Genomic DNA, 19,393 nt, shown 5'->3' on the forward strand with positions numbered 1-19,393 from the left:
CATTACGCTAGGTGAAATAAGCCAGTCACAGAAAGACAAATACTGCATGATTCCACTTACATGAGGGATCTAAAATAGTCAAATTCATAAACTCAGAGTAGAATGGTGGTTGTCAGGGGCTGGGCGAAGGGAGAAATGGGGAGTTACTAATCAACAGGCACAAAGTTTCGGTTAAGCAAGGTGAATCAGCTCTAGAGATCTGCGGTACAGCATTGTCCTTATAGTCAAAAATAAGATATTAGGGCTTCCCTGGTGGCGCAGTGGTTGAGAATCTGCCTGCTAATGCAGGGGACACGGGTTCGAGCCCTGGTCTGGGAAGATCCCACATGCCACGGAGCAGCTGGGCCCGTGAGCCACAATTGCTGAGCCTGCGCGTCTGGAGCCTGTGCCCCGCAACGGGAGGGGCCGCGATAGAGAAAGGCCAGCGCACCGCGATGAAGAGCGGTCCCCGCACCACGATGAAGAGTGGCCCCCGCTTGCCGCAACTGGAGAAAGCCCTCGCACGAACCGAAGACCCAACACAGCCAAAAATAAATAAATAAATAAATAAATAAATAAAATAAGATATTATACACTTAAAAATGTGTTAAGAGGGTAGTTCTCATGTTAAGTGTTCTTACCACAATAAAATAAAAATGTTTTCAATGTTTTGGAATTAGGTAGATGTGATGGTTGCACAATTTCGTGAATGTGCTAAATACCACTGAATTGCACACTTTGAAACAGTAAATTTTATGTTATATGAATTTCACCTCAATTTTTTAAGTCTCCAATAAAAATGTTAAAAAAATAAAAATTAAAAAAAATAATAAAAAATTTTTTAAAAGTAATGAGAGCATGCCCTGGGTCATCCAAATGACCATCTCACAAGCAAGTGCTGCTGTGCAATTTGGGGCTTCGGTCTGCTCCTGTGTTTATGATTCAGTTCCTTCTTTGTGAAGGCCAAATGACATCACTGCACACAACACAAACAAAGGTTGTGCTTCAAATAAGAGAAGGGGGTGGGGTGGAGAATCGAGCCACCCTGTAGCCCATGGCAGCCTGGATGTGCCCAGTTCAAAGGCCCAATCTCTTAGCAGTCAGGACTGTGTTCACGTTGAGAGCATCCGTGTGAATTGAGCAAAGCCCATCTCTGTGCCAAATTCCTGATTCCCACGAGAAGTGGGCTTAACAGCCACTATATGCAGATTTCAATAACGCCATTATTACACCCGTATCTTTGATCAAATGAGCCAGCTTTCCAGGTTATCAAGTGGTGTACTATTAAAACAGCCATTTGGGGATTACTCATCGGCAGTTCAGGCTCAAATGTGGGTATAGCCGGCCAGTCACATCTTTGGGTTCTGTAATCCTCGGATTCAACCAACCTCAGATTGAAAATATTTGAAAAAAAAAAATTCCAGAAAGTTCCAAAAAGCAAAACTTGAATTTGCTGTGTGCTGGCAGCTATTTACATAGCATTTACATTGTATTTACAACTATTAACATAACATTTACATTATACTAGGTATTATAAGTAATCTAGAGATGATTTAAAAGATAAGGGAGTAAGTGTATAGGTTATATGCAAATATTGTGCCATTTTATATAAGGAGCTTGAGCATCTTGACTTTGGAATCCGTGAGGGTCCTGAAACCAATCCCCCCGCCCAGGATGCTGCCGAGGGACAACTGTAATCAGAATCACCCCAAACCAGCCAGCCAGCCCAGCAGGCACAAGCGACAGAAGCAGGGGAAACAGAAGGGGCCAGCTCTCTGCTATCAACCCAACGATGGCAATTTCGTTTCAGTTCACATCCTTCCAATTAAATTAATATTGCTGGGCTTCCCTGGTGGCGCAGTGGTTAAGAATCTGCCTGCCAATGCAGGGGACACGGGTTCGAGCCCTGGTCTGGGAAGATCCCACATGCCGCGGAGCGACTAAGCCCGTGAGCCACAACTACTGAGCCTGCGCGTCTGGAGCCTGTGCTCTGCAACGGGAGAGGCCGCGACGGTAAGAGGCCTGCGCACCGCGATGAAGAGTGGCCCCTGCTCTCCGCAAATGGAGAAAGCCCTGGCACAGAAACGAAGACCCAACACAGCCAAAAATAAATATAAATAAATAAATAAATTTATTTTTTAAAAAAAATTAATATTGCTCATTTGAAATGGGCCGGCTTTCTGGTTTTATTAGTTTTATTCTGGCTTTATTTCATGTTTGCTTTATACTTATGTAAAAACTATGTAAGTCTGAGGCACTTACACCAAGTTTTATATTTGTACATTTAAGTTATATTCTAATAAGAAAGTTTAAATTAACAGGTGAGGCTTTTTTTTCCTTTAAAAGGGAGTCCAGAAAAAACCACATACTTATGATTCCATTCATATGAAATGTCCAGAACAAGCAAATCTATAGAGACAGAAAGTAGACTTGTGGGGTGGGGAGTGATGACTCATGAGTACAGGGTATTTTTCTGGTTTAATGAAAATGTTGTAAAACTAGACTGTAGTGACAGATGTACAACTCTTTGAATACACTAAAAGCTATTGAACTGTATACTTTACATCATTGAACTGTATGGCTTGTGAGTTAAATCTCAATAAAGCTATTTTTAAAAGGGGGGGAGGGTCGACCTATTACCCAGGTTTGAGCTGCATTAAGCTGGAAAAATCACAGGGAAATCAACAAACCCACCTATTCACGGCTTCCCTTCCAGGCCTACTCTACTCTTCCTCCGCCTATACTGTGCCCAAGGGCTCAGGCGACAGAGGCTAAGACGAAACCCTAAGTCACAAGCCAAGCCCACCCAGGGTGAGCAGCTGGCTGCCCTCAGACACCACAGCACAGGATTCCTATCCCTTGGAATCCGCTTCATACAACAGTATTACGGCACTATTTGAATTATTAAATTCGGAAAAACTTAAAAACAATGAAAACAACCAATGTCAGTAAGTACGCAGGGAATGTGATTCACGTATACATCAGCGGCAGCGTCAAGGAAAGAAGCATGACGATAAAGATTCAGCACCTCAGTGACACAGCTGGCTGGGGATGGGCCAGAGCCAGGAGCCAGCACATCTGAGCACAGGCAGTCCCCCATCCTGGGGAGGCAGCCGACATCCTCACCCTTCACCCACACTCGCCCAGCACAGCCTGCCCGCAGGACAGGGTCCCTATCCAAGCACGCTGCTTGCCTCCAGCCTCAGCAAGGGGCAACTCCGCGGCAACAAGAAGGGAGGCCTCAAGGGCCCATCTTCTGTCGACCCAGCAAATCTCCCTCTCCTTGGGCCTATTCCTTCCAGCTGCACTTTACAGAGACAGGAAGAGGAAGCCCCTGCCGGCAGCTGCTGGGTGGGAGGCGCTGGTGAAGCCAGCAGGAGTGCACGTCCACCCCTGACAGACGGACCCCTTTTGTCCCAGTGCCTCCCTCCTCCACAAACCTCTTGCAATTGACCACCTCCAGGAAGCCTTCTTCTGTCTCCCCAAAGGTTCACTGAGCCCCAGCTCGGAGCTGGGGGAGGGGGAGAGAGTGGACACCTGTTCACCTGGCCCAGGCCCCCACCTCTGGGCCCTCAGCTCAGGGCTGGCTCCCAGGGAACACGAAGAACTCAGATGGCTGTGCTGGGAACACCCCCAAGACCAAGGGCTAAGTGAAGAAGCGGGCCCCAAAGCCATGGACCAAGTGCCATCCCATCTATATCCCCAAATCAAAACTACACAAACTCACACAGAGGCACAGAAAAGAAGATGGTGGGATATTCACAAATTGCTGAGAGGGATACCTCGGGGGAAGAGAGGAAGTCAGGAGGGGGAAGTGGCTTTCAGATTTTACTCTCTTTCTCTCTCTCTCTCTCTCTCTCTATGAAGCTACTACCTGAATCCTTCATAAAGATAACTACTTAATTTTGTTTTAACTGAAAACATTTTCAAAAGCAGGGTAGACATCCATCAACTGGAAACTAGGTAAGCAAGCTATGCTCCCCGCACACATTGGGATGAAAAAGGAAGGCACTCCCAGAACACACGACAACGTGGATGAGACTCGAGAACATTACGCTTAGTAGAATAGGCAGAAATAAAAAATACCTATTATCTACCTGAGTCCACTTATGTGAAAATCTAGAAAAAAGCAAAACCAGAGTGACAGGAGATAAGCGGCCGGGGACCAGGCGTGGGAGGGGCTACTGACGGCAGGGGAGCCCCAGGAAAGCTTCTGGGTGATGGAAGCGTTCGCACACTCGACTGGAGTGGGGCTGCACGCCCATGGCCTTCACCGACACTCAGCCAGTTGCCCCCTAGGCTGGGTGACTGTTATGGTACGTGTACCTCAATAAAACTTCCTTTCTAAGTGAGGTAGAAGGAATGGAGTCAGTGCTTAATGAGAAAGGGGTCTTCCTTTGGGGTGATGAAAATGTTCTGGAACTTGATGGAAGTGGTGGTCCCACACACTGCGAATGTACTCAATGCCACTCGACTGTGTACTTCAACATGGTCAATTTTACGTCAAGTGAATTTCGCCTCAATTTTTTTTATTTTATTTTAAGTAGATGTAAAAATTTATTACGCCCATTTTGCAGATGAGAAAACTGGGCTCAGAGGAAGCAGTCAACTGCTGGTCCCGGGCTTATCCACCTATGCCTCAGACCCAGTTCAGAGCATCTACACCCAGTAGAAGAGAGAGACCTGCTCTGTACTTCCCCAGAAGGCTCTGCGGCACCGGGGCCCGATCTCCAGAGAGGCCCTTGGCTCTGGGGCATTTGAAAACCAGAGCTTCCCGACAGGCCTTGGAGCAAGCCAGCACAGCAGCACCTGCAGGAGACTCCCAAAGTCTGCGAGCTCCATCAATAGACAGGGCTGCCATGGGGGCAGGGAGTGAGCACCACTACCAAGCGGGTGGTCTAACCAAGGCTAAAGCAAGGATGGGGGTAGGGAGGGTTCCGATCAGATCCAGGGTGGATGAGGTCTTCTAGGTCCTGCCAGTCAGGGCCCTGGGGAGTTGAGGGGTCAGCACCAACATCAGGGACCCTGGAGAAGGACTCAGTAACTAGAGGGCAGCAGTCAAAGTGGACACTCCACCAGCCACTTTGTGACTGGCAGGAGAGGGGTTAAGTCCTTCCTGGGGTCTGCAGTTCCAGGAAAAGGAAAAGGGGAGAAGTTCCCCTCTCTGCTTTCTAAACAGAATCTTCAAAAACGCCCAGTGTCCCGGTCCTCCACTCTGGGGAGGGCCAGGACAGAAGACACACCGCCTGCAGATAGGCAGGGCCTGGGGCTCAGCAGGATGCAGAGTCTGGCAAAGCCCAAGGTCATCTGAGGGCACTCACTTCTCTCCCCCCCGACATGCCCCCGACGCAGCCTCTTGGCGGTGGGGCTGTTTCTCATGGGCGAGGGAGGGAAGCCAAGCCGTGCACCCACAGCTGTCCCAGCACCACACCCTCCCTCCTCCTGGAATTTCTGAAAGCCCTGCTCCCTGGGAGCCCACAGGGTCAGGAGCGGCACACCCAGTTCCAAGATGCTCTCTACTGCCTGCCATGGGCATGGAGGTAACCCCAGATGCCCCATGTCTCTCCCTCATCAGTGTGCCCCAGCTCCAGCCCAAGCAGGGGCACCCTTCAGAGCTAAAGCCAGTCCACATGTCAGCTACAGGAAATAAAACACCTTCTAATTCTACTATTAGACATTCACTCCTTAGGAGAGGTCTCAAAGGCTTCAGTTCACTCCTGAGGAAGGGGACCTGTTAACCTATAGGCATCTCAGCTAAGAGCAAAAATAGGCATGTTGATGCTGGGGTGAGAGCAGTCTGGAGTCCCCAGCTCAAAAATGAGGGGTCCCAGGAAGGGCTGGCAGGCATTTATAAGAGGGTGGGGAGGTCCCCTGGAGAATGGGGGGACGGTGAAGGTGATTCTTTAAAGGAAAGGGGGAGGCCAGAATTCCGGGGGGCCTCTAGCTTATGTCCTAAGAGGCACACCAGGGTTGCCTCTGAGCCCAGTGTGGGAGGGACAGCAGGACGCAGAAAGGTCTCTCCTGACAGGCCAGGAGTGCTGAGCGTGGGTCCCACCCCAGGTCCGTGGATCCGCTCACGTTCCCTAAACACGCCAAGCTGTCACATCTCTGCATGGGCTGCTCATTCTGCTTGGGAAGCCTTTCTCATCCTTGCAAACTCTTGGCCATCCTTCAAAGCCCACCTGAAGCACCACCCCGTCCCCAGGCAAGCCCTTCCCTCCCTCCGGCTCCAATCACAGCTGGCACAGGCCCCGGGAAGGTACCAGTGGGAGAAGGTAGACATGTGCCTCTCTCATCTGGCAGGGACTGAGTCTCACTCACCTTTGGTCCCCTGCACCTCATACTGAACCTGGGGGCAGGAAAGGCCAGGAATTGGAACCAAGAAGCCATCCTGGTGCCTTCCCACCATGAGGCACTGTGCAAACAGCCTGGCCTCTGTGGCCTCACAGGTCTCTCCCTCTGCTGAGATTAACTGGAACCATGATAACAGAAGCACCTAATGTTTACTGAGCACTTACTATGAGCCACACACTACCCCAAGGGCTCTCCATGTGCTACCTCCTTTCACCCTTGTGACATTCTTATAAGAGAGTTACTATTATTAATCCTGTTACACAAGGGAATCAGGCACAGCGAGGTTAAGTGAGTTGTCCGATGCCATACAGCTAGCAAGAGAGGAAGCCGAAAATCAGACCACAGTGGTCTGGTTCCAGGCCCGGTATTCTTAATCGCTACAGGTCTGTTGAGGGGTAGGAAGGTGGTCACTTGTCAGGACAAGCTCTAAGTGGAAGAGGAACTCAGAGATTTTAAAGGCTAGTTCTCCCCAGACCTTCCCTTTCCCCAGGTCCCAGCCAAACACCTAGGAAGAACAGCAGGGCCTCCTCCCAGATCCAGCCTGCTGCTCCCAAGCTCATCCCAGTGCTGAGTACCAGTTACAGGAAACACAAAAGGCCCATCTGCAAGCCCCCTGGCCCAGGCTGGGAAGATGCACGGCTGCCCGCTGGGAGGCAGAGCCATAATTTGGGGCTATTCTTAGCAAACCACTGGCTCCCCTCCCAGAGGCCCAGCAGGAGGCAGGCCCAAGCTTCATACACCCTGCGTGCAGGCGTGCAGAAGTCCCACAGGGCTAAGGAGCGACTGGTGGGCAGGAGGAGAGGACAAAGCCCTCCATCTTTCAACCGAGAGGTGCCTGGCCTGCTAGCCTTCCCAGGGCCAGGCACCTGGCTGCTGAAGCAGCTCTGGAGAGTCCTGGCCACAGGGGAAGGCTGGTCACCAAGGCCCCACTGACAGTGCTCGCTCTATGCCAGACCCTGGGCCACACATTTTCCACTGATTATCTCACATTTAACCCTCACCACACCCCAAGGGCGAGGGGTTACTGGCATCATTTTAAAGATGAGGCGTTTCACTTTAAAGATTTAGTTAAGACATTAAAGAGCTAGTTAAGACATTAAGTAACTTGCCCAGGTAACACGGTGAGTTAGTGTCGAGCTGTATCTCCCAATCTCCAGGTTGAGCCATAGCCAGATTGGGGGCAGGGGGGCCTTCCCTGTCCAAGGGTTTGGGGGAGGGGCAGTCCATCCATACCAGAAAGCAAAGGTCTCATCAAAGACCCAACTACATGTCTACTCTTTCTCTTCCCCAGGGATTGTCCCTTCCCTGCCAAAAACCCTCAGGCCTGGGCTCAGAAGGAGAGTCCCCAGCCAGGTACCTCCCCTACCCTGACCACACGACCTCACTTCAGGAAGCTCTGGAGACCCAGGGGAGATGAGCCTCAAAGTTCAAGGAGTCCCTGATGGTGTTTAAGGCATGCACCCAGCCCTGTAATTTAGGGCGTAGGGAGGTCAAAGAACTCTCAGGGTGAAACAGAGGATACTGAGCCCTTTGGGGTCTTCAAACTCCAAAGCGGGAATCCAGAAATGAAGCCACACCACACAGCACCTGTACCACCTCCACCCCAAACAGGTCAGCTTTCAGGCACTGCTGCCACACAGAGTCACAGGGATAACTGAGCAGCACTTGCCTCATACTATATCTTGGTACCTACCTCCGACTGTGTTCTGCCCTCTGCTGCCAGAAGACTCAGCAGGCATAACTGTCTGTGTGGTCTGTGTCCCAGGGGCCCAGAGCCAACTCCACGTCTGCCCAGGATTCAAGGCACGTCCGTGCAGCTCCATGTCTCGCGTTGGTGAGTGTCAGCTCACATCCCTGTCTGTGCTTCCGTGAGCCCACCCATATGCCTGTCCACTTCTACCAGCCAAATCTCCATGATAGCGTAGGTCCACCTATAGAGTATCTGCGGCCTGTGCGTGGTCCACACTTGTGTGTTCACACTGTCTGCCCCTGCACGTGTCTGTGCCTTGGGTTGCTTGCCCACCTCCATTGCCTTCGTGTCCATCTGTATCCAGTTCCTCACAGCCCTTGCCCACACAGTTATAAACCTGAGCACACGCGCACATCTCTTCCCATGCCAGCATTCCCCCAACCTGTGCCCTGGTGACCCTGTGTGTGCCACCTGTTTGGAGGCAGGTGGCTGTGTTCACCCAAGTACTCACAGTGCCGGCCAAGGGCTAAAGGGTGAGTTCAGCAACTCCCACCCCCAGAACAGCTCCCAAGACCACAGGCACAAGCACACTGCCACCTCTGCCAAGTGTTCCAGAAAACAGAAACTTGCCAGGGATGATGCGGGAGAGGGCAGAGCCCTAGACAAAGCAGAACCTCAGAGGTGAGGTCAGGATGCCCCAGGTACCACTCACCTCAAGCCAGCCCTGCCAGGCCTGCCCACCTCCAACACCCCAACTCCAACCCCGGATGGCCAGCGAGGGGAAGATTGTCTGTCTGCACTCACAGGAAACAGTGTCTGGCTCAGGGCCTCCAGCCTGACAAACTCATCCCCAGCCCCCAGCGACAGAGGCTCTTCCGAAAGGAAGAGAGGACTTCCTCCTGTAAGGCTGGATCTAGACCCTAAACCTCAAGAGCCCCAGGGAGGCTGGGAGAGTCCTATGGGCAGCCTGACCCCAGAAACCAAATGTGCTTCTTCAGAAATCCACCAGCAGGAAAACATAAAAACAAAAAACACCTGGGAGTGGGGCTGGGGCACACTCCAGCTGCTCCCTATCCATGGAAGTGGCGAGAGGGCCTGACCACTAGCACGGTAATCACAAAGGATGGGTATGGAGGCTCAACATTTTAAACATATTTGCACGGCTGCCTGAGAACTGCATCCCAGCTCCCCTAGCAACTGCAGACCCTGTCACTCACTCAGCAATTAATCATGTGTATGCTCTTGGTATTTCCACTAGTATTATAATTAGTCCGGAACTGGGATGGAAACCCTGTATTAGCGAACTTTCTTTGTGTTTATGTCTTGTCTCCCCCCGTGGGGCTGAGCCACCTAAAGGGAGAACCCTCCAACACCTTCCACCACTGCCACCCTCCCTGGCGTTTAGGAAATGCTCAGTCACGGGTCCAGGTTGCTCTGCAGGAAGCCAAGGAGTCGGTGCGTGGAATTCTGGTCGAGAGAGTAGGGAAGCTGGGAAGCTTCCTGAAGTCGGTGGAGCTTTTCTTCCATTTCTGACTCCCCAAGAGATAAGAACACGTTCCAACCACCCTGGCCACTTTCGAAAGTCCAAGGCAACAGTCTCCCGCACACTGCACTCTGCTTTCTGACCAGGCCTCTTGCCCCTTCAGGAAAAACCTCTGAAGATGAAAAGGGGGCTCCCCTAGGAGTCCCAGGCCTACAGAAGGAAAGGACCAGATGGGGCCCAGCATCAAAGCTTGCACCCACTGGGTTCTCTGGACTCTTCCTGGTGCCATGGGCCTCAAGCCCCTAAAGATGAGCCCAGGGACCCCAAGTGTGGATCATGAAGCGTCCTGCCTCGCCGCAGCTGCACAGGAAGCCCAGCTCTTGGGCCTTGCCCCAGGCCTAGCCATTTCGAGTGGAGGTGTCGCCAGCCCACATCTACCCCAGTCCGAGGGAAACCTCCTCGAGGAAGTCGGTAGCCCAGAGCCGGACAGACAGAAGGACTCAATAACTCCTCACTGTTTAATATGTGAGGTTCCGCTTCTCTCCCAGGCAACGATCCCGCGCGGGTTTGGGTGGGGGCCCAGGACCTCTCTTCTCCGCGGAGCCCAGGGAGGCGTGCGATCTGGGGGATGGGAAGTGGGTGGTCGGCGCAACCCCGGCCCGGGAGTGCCCAGAGAACTCCTGAATCAGCCCTCCCTCGCCAGCCCGGGTCCGGACGCATCGGTACCTGCCAGCCCGCGGCTCCGGGACATCCGCGCTCCTGCGGCTGGCGCGCTGCGCCCGAACGGCGGGCGCCGAGTCAGGCAGCGGCGGGTCGCGCCCGGCGCGGGCTCCGGCTCGCTCCTCCCAACTTCCCCAGCCCATCCGTGGGCAGAGGCGGTTCCGGAGGCTGGCAGGCCGGGCACGACGAGGCGAGGCCACGAGAGAAGGAGCCCGCGCTCGCCGGCGAAGGGAGCTGCCCACCCCAGAACGAGCGCGCCGCTCCGCTCCCCGCGCCCCACGACCCCCAAGCCGAGGGGCGGATCCGGCCAGGCCGCCAATCACCGAGCCCGCCGCCGCCCGGCCAGCCCGAGCCCCGGCCCCAGCCGCCAAGGGGGCGGGGGTCTCGGATTTAAAGACACACTCACCAAGCAGCATCCAGATTGGCATTCCAGAGCCTCGGCAGCCTGGCGGGGAGGAACGGCTGGCCCCACCTTTCCCGCCCCGCTTCCTCCCTTCGCCCATCCACCCTCCGCCTGGGAGGAAAAGTTTGGGACGGGGGAGATGGCCTGGGAAGCCAGCTCCTCTTCCCTTGTCATTAGTTAGGCTAGTTCTGGAAGAAGCCCAAACCCTACATCCAGCCTCCCTGGCAGGAGAAAGAAGCAAAAGCTCTCGGCGCCACACCCCCTCCCAGACTCCAGCTCCCCGGGAAATCGGCTGGCCCTCGCCACTCTCCGCTTTTTAAAGCCAGGCCAAGCCTCGGCGGGACCGAGACAAGCAGCTGGGCACCGGAAGAATCCTCGCTGTGCTGTGCAACCTGAGCAAGGCGATTGCCCTCTCTGGACCTCAGCCACCACAGGAGTCAACGGTTGAGCCCTTAAAAAGCAGACTGTCCACTCAATCGTGGGCTTCTCCCAAGCCCTAGACACCCTCAGTCCCCGGAGGCGAAAAGGGAAGAATGGGGCAGAAACTTTGGAAGGGGAGGGGTCCCTCTGCCCCCACCCCATGGCTCCCTGCAGTGATACGTACAATCCCCACCCCCAGGGGGGGCCTATCCCCGCCTCCCACTGGCAGGGCTCGGCAGCCCAGCCAGGCGCACCCTGACGACGCCCCAGCAGCCATGCCAGCCCTCCGCTGGCGCGTGCCCCCAAAGTCACCCAAGGGCATTCGCTCTCTCGCCACTGTTTCCTCTGGGGGAGATGGGCTTTGTCGTGGTTGGTGAGTCACTTCTTCCTTCACTCTGCTCCACACTGGGGAAATCGGTCTTCCTCACCTGTCACTACCTGCCTCACCCACAATCAGGGCTGCAGCAGGAGTCGGTGAAGTCTGAGTTTCCCCAGGATGAAGGCAGCACAGGCCTCACCAAAGTCAGGCCAGAGGCGCTGGGCTAGGAGAGGAGCAGGCAGGCCCTGCAGTCCATGGGAGCCCTAAGAACAAATAAAGACAAGCGGAATGGCTATTATTTGTGGTGCTCTTACCAAGTCTCCAGCACCCAGGTCTCAAGTAGCTTCACTGGATGATTCTATGAGATAACTACTTTTATTATCCCTCTTTTAGTGGATGAGGAAACTGAGGCCCAGGGAACACTCGCTCTCAGCTCCAGGCCTCCTCCTGTAACAACCAAGATGTGCGAGGAGGAGAGGAGGGGAGAAGACCCAGGAGTGGCCTTGGGAAGCAGACCTGACCTTCAGAGACCAGCAGAGCTAGGCTCAAGTTGGCTCATAGTTTACTGCCTGTGTGGTCTGTGACATAACCTGTCTGATCTTCAAGTGCCTCAGCCAGAATATGGTCTGTCCTCCTTCAAAGAGGTGTTGACAAGCCAGGAAGCTGGGGCATGTGATGCCTTGGCGTGGCATGTGGCACACTGTAGGCACCATCTTTGGGCACTGCTCCCTTCCTTCCTCCTCTTTGTACAACCTCATAAACCACCCCACCCCGTGTCAGATTCCCCAACTGAAGCCCCTGCCATACTGAGGATGCTGATAATGCATCCTCATTATCCTGCATTATCCAGGATAATACCCCCTTGCAGCCAGGACTAAGGTAGGGGTGCGTATGTGCACTAAGACTGTGCTCGAGCACACACATATACACATATACAAACATGCACACATACACACATGCACGCACACACTACTCTTCCTCCCTGGGATCTGTGGCTGGCTGCCTCTCTAGACTGAGCTCCTGGAGGACAAAAGTCTGTGTCTGACCTGTCTTTTGGTCCCCAGCACAGTGTCTGGCACATTGGTCATTCATTCATTCATTCGTGTTCACCATGCACACAGTAGGTGTTCTGGTTGAATCAAGCAGAAAAGCCCAGGGCAGAGATGTCCCCGGAAGAACCAGAATCACTGCCCTTCTGGCTCCAACAGACAGCCTCGGGGCTGGTAGACCCCAGAAGTAGAGGGCTAAAGGTTTAGAGGTATCTCAGAAACAGGGTACAGATGGCATCCAGATCACAGTGTCCGGCCTCACCAGCCCGTCCCCAGCCCCTGAGGTTCTGTCAAGTCCTTGCTCAGAGCAGCAAATGCTGGGGGTTCCCCCCACCACAAGAAAGCCTGCAGGACCAGATCCTGCCCCCCACCGGACCCAGGGGCCTGGAAGGGGGAAGGGGACTGAATGTTGAGGAAGAGACGAAGGAAGGGACACAGCAGCCCTAGGTATACCCCAAAGAAGGCACTCTGCCCTCTCTCTCCAACCCCAGGCAGAACGGAAGAATCAATTGGGCCAACTCTCTCAGCGCAAACTGCCGCAGAAGCTCCCCAAGAAGTCTGTAAGCTCAGAGCAGAAGCCCAGAAGTCCACTGAGAAAGGATCAGTGGTCCCCAAACAGGATCTCAGAAACTAGAGGGCTCAGGACCCACCCCTACTGACCCAGCACCTCCACCAGAACTACCGCCACCACCCCACATCCCAGATGCACAAGCACCCGAGACACCACCTTATCATCTAAAGAATGCCAGGCCACGCGGGTGGCCCTGCAGTACAACTGTGTGCTCGTGTGTGAACACGTGTATGTACACATATATGCTCGTGTTGCTCATGTATGTTTGCAGAGATGTGAATGAGAGTGTGCATGTTTGTGCGAGTGTCTAGTGGGTGTGAGTGTGGTTGTAGGAGTGAGCATGTGTGTGTATGTGGGCATGTGTAGCACACACACAAACTAACCCACCACCGTCCAAAACCAGGCGAGCCGCTACTGCAAAGGGTAGTGAACCACCCCATTACTCACGCTTCCATGAAAATTGCCAGTGGCCATCCACAGCCCCCTCTGCCCAGGCAAGCAAGTCCCAAGTTCAATCCCTGCGAAGAAACATAAGCTGTGCGAACCCCCGGTTCCCTCGTGGGAACGCTCAGGCCAAGAATTATTTCCTGACAGGTAGAAACGACTCGCCGGAAGGCAGAGGAGCTGGGTTCAAACCAACAAAGATGAGACTTGACAAAAGATGAGAAACAGGCTCTACTGCTCTTCTCTGCTCCTCGTTGCACGCCAAGCCCACCACAGGCTGGGGGACACTGGGCCCGAGGAATAGACAACATCAGGGCAGGAAGCCAATCTGACGCTACTCCCCGTGGCCATGTTATTGCCAAGACTGGGACCCACGTGGGCCCTCCTTGGTGGGCGTCTTGGAGCCTGCAGTCTTCCCTGTGAGCCAGGTGGTCTCTGAGGCCCAACACAGACCCGTCCCCACCTGCCCCAGCTGCCTCAGGGTCCTGCTCTGGCTGTCTGCCTCTCCAGGCCCACCGCCCCACCACCAGGATCCAGCAGCCCTCTCTTGTTCGGGCCTTGCTGTGTGCAGTCCAGGGCTGAAAGACACGGGCTCTGAGTAGGGCCAATTTGCCTGGATCTAACCTCAGCAATTTTACCACTATGTGACCCTTACCCTAAAAGTCACCACATTTCTCCAAGTCTTTTTTTCCTCATTTGTAAACTGGTATGAAGAGCAGTTTATGCCTCCAGGAAATGTCTGGAGGATTAAAGGAGTGCCTGGCACTTGGCCAGAGCTCACTGACTGAAGCTATTGTTATTGTTACTATTATTGCCACCTGAGCTCACACTCTCACCCAGCCCTGCACCTGCCAGGGCAGAGGGGTTCTCCGAGGCTGAGTTCAGTTCAGGTTCCACCACCTCCAGGCAGTCTTCCCTGCTCAAAGGATCTCTGTCTGCCCTGGACTCCTTCCCCCTCACCTCTGTGCAGGGCCCTAGTACTTGAGCACTCCTGCCTGGCACAGAATACACGTTCAATAATTGACATTATAATTATCAGCTGGATTATTAATTTAATTGGTTGGCCCTCCTTTGGGTCTAGGTCCAAGGATAGCATCTCCCACCTCCTAAATTCACACACTAGGTTCAAATTTTTTGACGAAACTCAAAGTAAGAAATGCATTTTAGGAACTTCTCTGGTGGTGCAGGGGATAAGACTCCACGCTTCCAATGCCGAGGGCCCGGGTTCGATCCCTGGTCAGGGAACTAGATCCCACATGCATGCCACAACTAAGAGTTTGCATGCCACAACTAAGGAGCTCGCAAGCTGCAACTAAGGAGCCCACAAGCTGCAACTAAGGAACACGCCTGCTGCGACAAAGACCCCATGCAACTAAATAAATAAATAAATAATTTTTTAGTAGTTTTTAAAATTTATTTATGTATTTATTTTTTGGCTGAGTTGGGTCTTCGTTGCTGCGCGTGGGATTTTTCTCTAGTTGCGGCATGCACAGGCTTCTCGTTGTGGTGGCTTCTCTTGTTGTGGAACACAGGCTCTAGGTGCTCAGGCTTCAGTAGTTGCAGCACGTGAGCTCAGTAGTTGTGGCTCGCAGGCTCTAGAGCACAGGCTCAGTAGTGGTGCGTGGGTTTAGCTGCTCCACGGCATGTGGCATCTTCCCAGACCAGGGATCAGACCCACGTCCCCTGCGTTGGCAGGCGGATTCTTAACCACTGCGCCACCAGGGAAGTCCCATAACTAAATATTTAAAAAAAAGAAATACATTTTAGGGTATATATCCAGAAAAACAAAAACTCTGATTCAAAACGATACATACACCTCAATGTGCACAACAGCACTATTTACAATAGCCAAGACATGGAAACAACCAAAGTGCCTATCAACAGACATTTGGCTTAAGAAGATGTGGTATATTTATACAATGGAATATTACTCAGCCATAAAAAAAGAAATATTGCCACTTGCAGAAACATGAATGGACCTAGAGAATATTATACTTAGTGAAGTCAGACAGAGAAAGACAAATACTGTATGATATCTCTTATATGTGGAATCTGAAATAGGATTCAAATGAATCTATATACAAAACAGAAACAGAATCACAGACATAGAAAACAAACTTATGGTTACCAAAGGGGGAGGGAGGGAGGGACAAATCAAGAACATGGGTTTAACAGATTCAAACTACTATACATAAAATAGATAAGCAATAAGGATTTACTGCATAGCGCAGAGAACTATATTCAACATCTTATAACCTATAATGGAATAGAATCTGCAAAATATATATTAGCTGAATCACTTGGTTGTATTAACACAATATTATCATGGCCTGAAACTAACACAATATTGTAAATCAACTATATTATATATATATATATATATATTTTTTTTTTTTTTTTTTTTTTTTACTTTGGGACCGCCAGCTACACAGAGACATAAATATACCAAAAAAAAAAAAAATGCTTAGCTTTACTGCATGTGATGCACTCTGATACTTTCTAATCTATCCTATCCTACTTCTTTCTTTTTTTTAAATAAATTTATTTATTTTTATATATTTTTAATTTTTATTCTTTTGGCTGTGTTGGGTCTCCGTTGCTGCGCGCGGGCTTTCTCTAGTTGCAGTGCCTACTCTTTGTTGTGGTGTGCGGGCTTCTCATCGTGGTGGCTTCTCTTGTTGTGGAGCACAGGCTCTAGGTGCACAGGCTCAGTAGTTGTGGCACACGGGCTTAGTTGCTCTGCAGCATGTGGAATCTTCCCGGACCAGGGCTCGAACCCATGTCCCCTGCATTGGCGGGCGGATTCTTAACCACTGCACCACCAGGGAAGCCCCTATCCTATTTCTTTTTGTTTTTACTGATTACAGTGCACAAAACTGATTTTACCTGTGACCTGCAGTTTGAAAATGCCTTGAAGAACAATGAGGTCCCCGAGGGCAAGGGGACCTCCCCCCTACCTGTCCCCCAGCACTTCTCAATGCCTGACTGAAGAGTGCCCAGGACATGCGGGAGGAGGGTGATTCTATCTCCAGAACATTCCTCAAGTACTAAAAGGAGAGCCCTCCATCAGAAGAAGAAGAGAGAAAAGGGAGAAGGAATCCTGGTTCATTCAGTCCGCAGATATTTCATTCATTCATTGTCAGTCAGTCAATCAACAAACATTTACAGAGCCCCTTCTATCTTCCAAGCCCTGTTCTAGGCCTTGAGCAGTGAATGAGGCAGACAAGTTCCGTCATGGGGCAATGTCCCTTTATGGGGCTGACATTTTAGTAGGGCGGGGCAAAGGATACAATAAACAAGTAAATAATAACAGAGGCAACATCATTCCTGAGTGATTCATGCAATGAAGAAAATAATAGAATGGTAAAGAAAAGTGGGGCTACTTTAGAAACAGTGGAGGTCTCTGAGCCTCAGGTAACTCATGACACTTACCTCACTTACCTGAGCTGGTGGTTGTGGGACTTAAATGGGGTGATGACTTCAAAGTATGTAGCACAGAGTGGCCTTTACCATCATCGCTATTCGATGGATAAGCGTGACTGAAGGCAGGTTGTGATAAAGTTCCGCAAAGTGTAAGGTTGTACTGGGGTTCAAAGGATGATGAGGGGACACGCTGATTACAGCACAAACCCAGGACCCACGCACGTATTGGCTTCTTCCTCTGCACAGCTCACCTGGCATGTCTCTCCCCATTTCCCAAGCCACAGCTCCCTACTCCCACCCCACCCTACAATTCAGCCCAGCCCAGTTTGACCAGTCCTCCCTAAGAGCTGGGCCACTGAAGAGTTAAGTTCCTTCTGGTGGGTGTCCTGAGCTGCACAGGGACAGATACCAGCAGCCTTCAGCACCCCACCTGCGCCTCTGTGGTCTCCCGCTGATCAGATGACACCTGCCCAGGAACATGGGTGCTGACTCCCAGCAAGATAGCAAGAGGGTGGAGATCTGGAGCCCAGCCCCAGGAAATGCTGAAGGGTCCGGGTCTGTTCAATTGGAGCAGAGAAGGCTCAGAGGCAGGACACTGTCTTCTGGTCCCTGCAGGGCTGTAGGGAAGTGAGTGAGGATCCCTGTCTCAGGTGAGCTGCTCAAGCATCTGAGCTCCAAGCTGCAACGTTAAGTACCTACTATGTGCCTGACCCTGGTCTCAGGGTGCAGACCCCACCCTGCCCTAGGTGCTCCCAGACCTGTGAGGCAGGCAGAGCAGTAAATTTTCAGAGAGATGTGTTTCCTGCAGGGTGGAGTGGGGACCAGGGTGCTGGGAGGGCTGTGAAGAGGACACCAGCACCACCTCCCAGGTCAGCTCAGAGTGGAAGTGGATGTCCTGGGAGGGCCCTACCAGCTCAGTGATGTACACTGATTTGTTTCAGCTTTGGCATCAGAGAGACCTGAGTCTGAATTCAGTTTCTGCCATTTCTTAGCTACGTGACCTCAGGCAAGTTTCTGAGCTTCTCTGAGCCTCTGTTTCCGCATCTATAAAATGAGGATTGGGACCTCCCTGGCAGTCCAGTGGTTGAGACGCTGTGCTTCCACTGCAAGGGGCGTGGGTTCGATCCCTAGTCTGGGAACTAAGATCCCGCATGCCACGCAGCCTGGCCAAAAAATAAATTAAATTAAATTTTTAAAAAGTGCTTATAAAATGAGGACAGTCACACATGCTTCGACAGGATTTTGAGATTAAATGAACTAACAAATTTAAAGTCCTGAACAAATAGCTGTCCAAGAAGACGCTCAATAACATAATAGTAGTTGTGGCTGCTAGCATCATCAGAAGATCCCCTCCTAGGGGTCTCCATCTGCCCTCACCTCCTCCCTCCTCTCCCTCCCCTCTCATAACGTGCAGAGAATCCCCTGCCCCCACTGCTATGAGAAAGGAGCTCCAAGTGGCCTTCTGCTGGGTCTCACTGCAGAACCCCAGGCCCTGGACATTGAAAATAATGAGGTGGGGTGGGATGGGGGGTGTTGAGAGGGGGTCTGCCAAGCCCTGCAGCAGGAAGACCATCCATCCCTGAATAAATAGGCTGTCACCCCTTCCCTCCCACTATCCTTCTCCCTTAAATAACCCAGATCTGTTGCCCAGTTGTATCCAAGCAACACTACTCAGGAGCCCAAGGATGTCTCACTCTGACAGAGCCATTTATGAAGATGCTGCAAGGGAAAAGGGGGTGGGGTGGGGGTCAAGGGAGCTACAGAGGCCTGATAGCGCCTTCCCAAGGCCTTCAGATGGCAAGTTCCTGGTCCCCAGGAACAGAGCTCCTGGGCTGACCCCTCACCAGAGGAGTGGGCAGCGAGGAGTGCTTGCTTACCAGAAACATTCCAGTAGAGGCCAAGACCTCCCAGACTTACAGGGAAGATCCCAGACTCCCCAAAGCTTGGGACACACAGGAGCCAACGAAGTGCCTTGGAAAGATCACTGGCCCAGGCTCAGCCTCCTGAGGTCTAGTGTCGGTACCAAAACTCACTGGCTGTGTTATCCCAGCCAGGTCATCCACCTCTCTGAGCCTCAAACAACCTTAGTGCCAGAAGAGGGATAGGAAAAAAAAAAGGAAGAGGGATAGGAAAGGGACGGTCTCACACTTTTTGACAGTATCTATCCACACGACAAATGCAGACTCTTCGCCTCAGCAATTCCATTTCTAGGAATTTAGCCTAGAGATGTGCCTGCACACGGACAGATTGACAACTGTGCAAGGTTATTCCTCGTTTGCGATGGTGAAAGATTGGAAACAGCCGAAGTCTGTGGACAGAGAGATGATTGGCTAGATAAACTCCGGAACATCTAGAAACTGGAAAGGCCATGCAGCTATTTTAAAACACGAGGCAGATGTATGTGGGCTGATGGAAAATGATCTCTAGAGCTGGGAGCAAAGTCCAGGAGTGGACATGGACAGAGACGGTCAGGGCAGCGTAGTCTGTGACAGTGGGCACTGGAGCCAGCGTTGGCATCTGTCTCTAGGGGAATAGATA

At 52.0% G+C, this 19,393-nt stretch overlaps 1 protein-coding gene across 5 annotated transcripts in view; it reads right to left on the bottom strand.

Moving 5' to 3' along the window:
• Window positions 1-10,991, bottom strand: part of PALD1 (phosphatase domain containing paladin 1) — a 90,885-nt gene extending 79,894 nt beyond the window's left edge. For 2 of the 5 annotated variants that reach the window (XM_007167729.2, XM_057531314.1), the window contains exon 1: window positions 10,233-10,524. The gene's annotated coding sequence lies outside the window, so the exon portion shown is untranslated. Of the gene's footprint in view, window positions 1-10,021; window positions 10,108-10,232; window positions 10,526-10,632 lie in introns of those variants that run through there. The other 3 variants (XM_057531315.1, XM_057531317.1, XM_057531316.1) reach the window with 3 other exon arrangements.
• Window positions 10,992-19,393: the final 8,402 nt, after the last annotated feature.

This window comes from Balaenoptera acutorostrata, chromosome 16 (genome assembly GCF_949987535.1).
Source record: "Balaenoptera acutorostrata chromosome 16, mBalAcu1.1, whole genome shotgun sequence".
In the NCBI taxonomy this organism is placed as follows: domain Eukaryota; kingdom Metazoa; phylum Chordata; class Mammalia; order Artiodactyla; family Balaenopteridae; genus Balaenoptera; species Balaenoptera acutorostrata.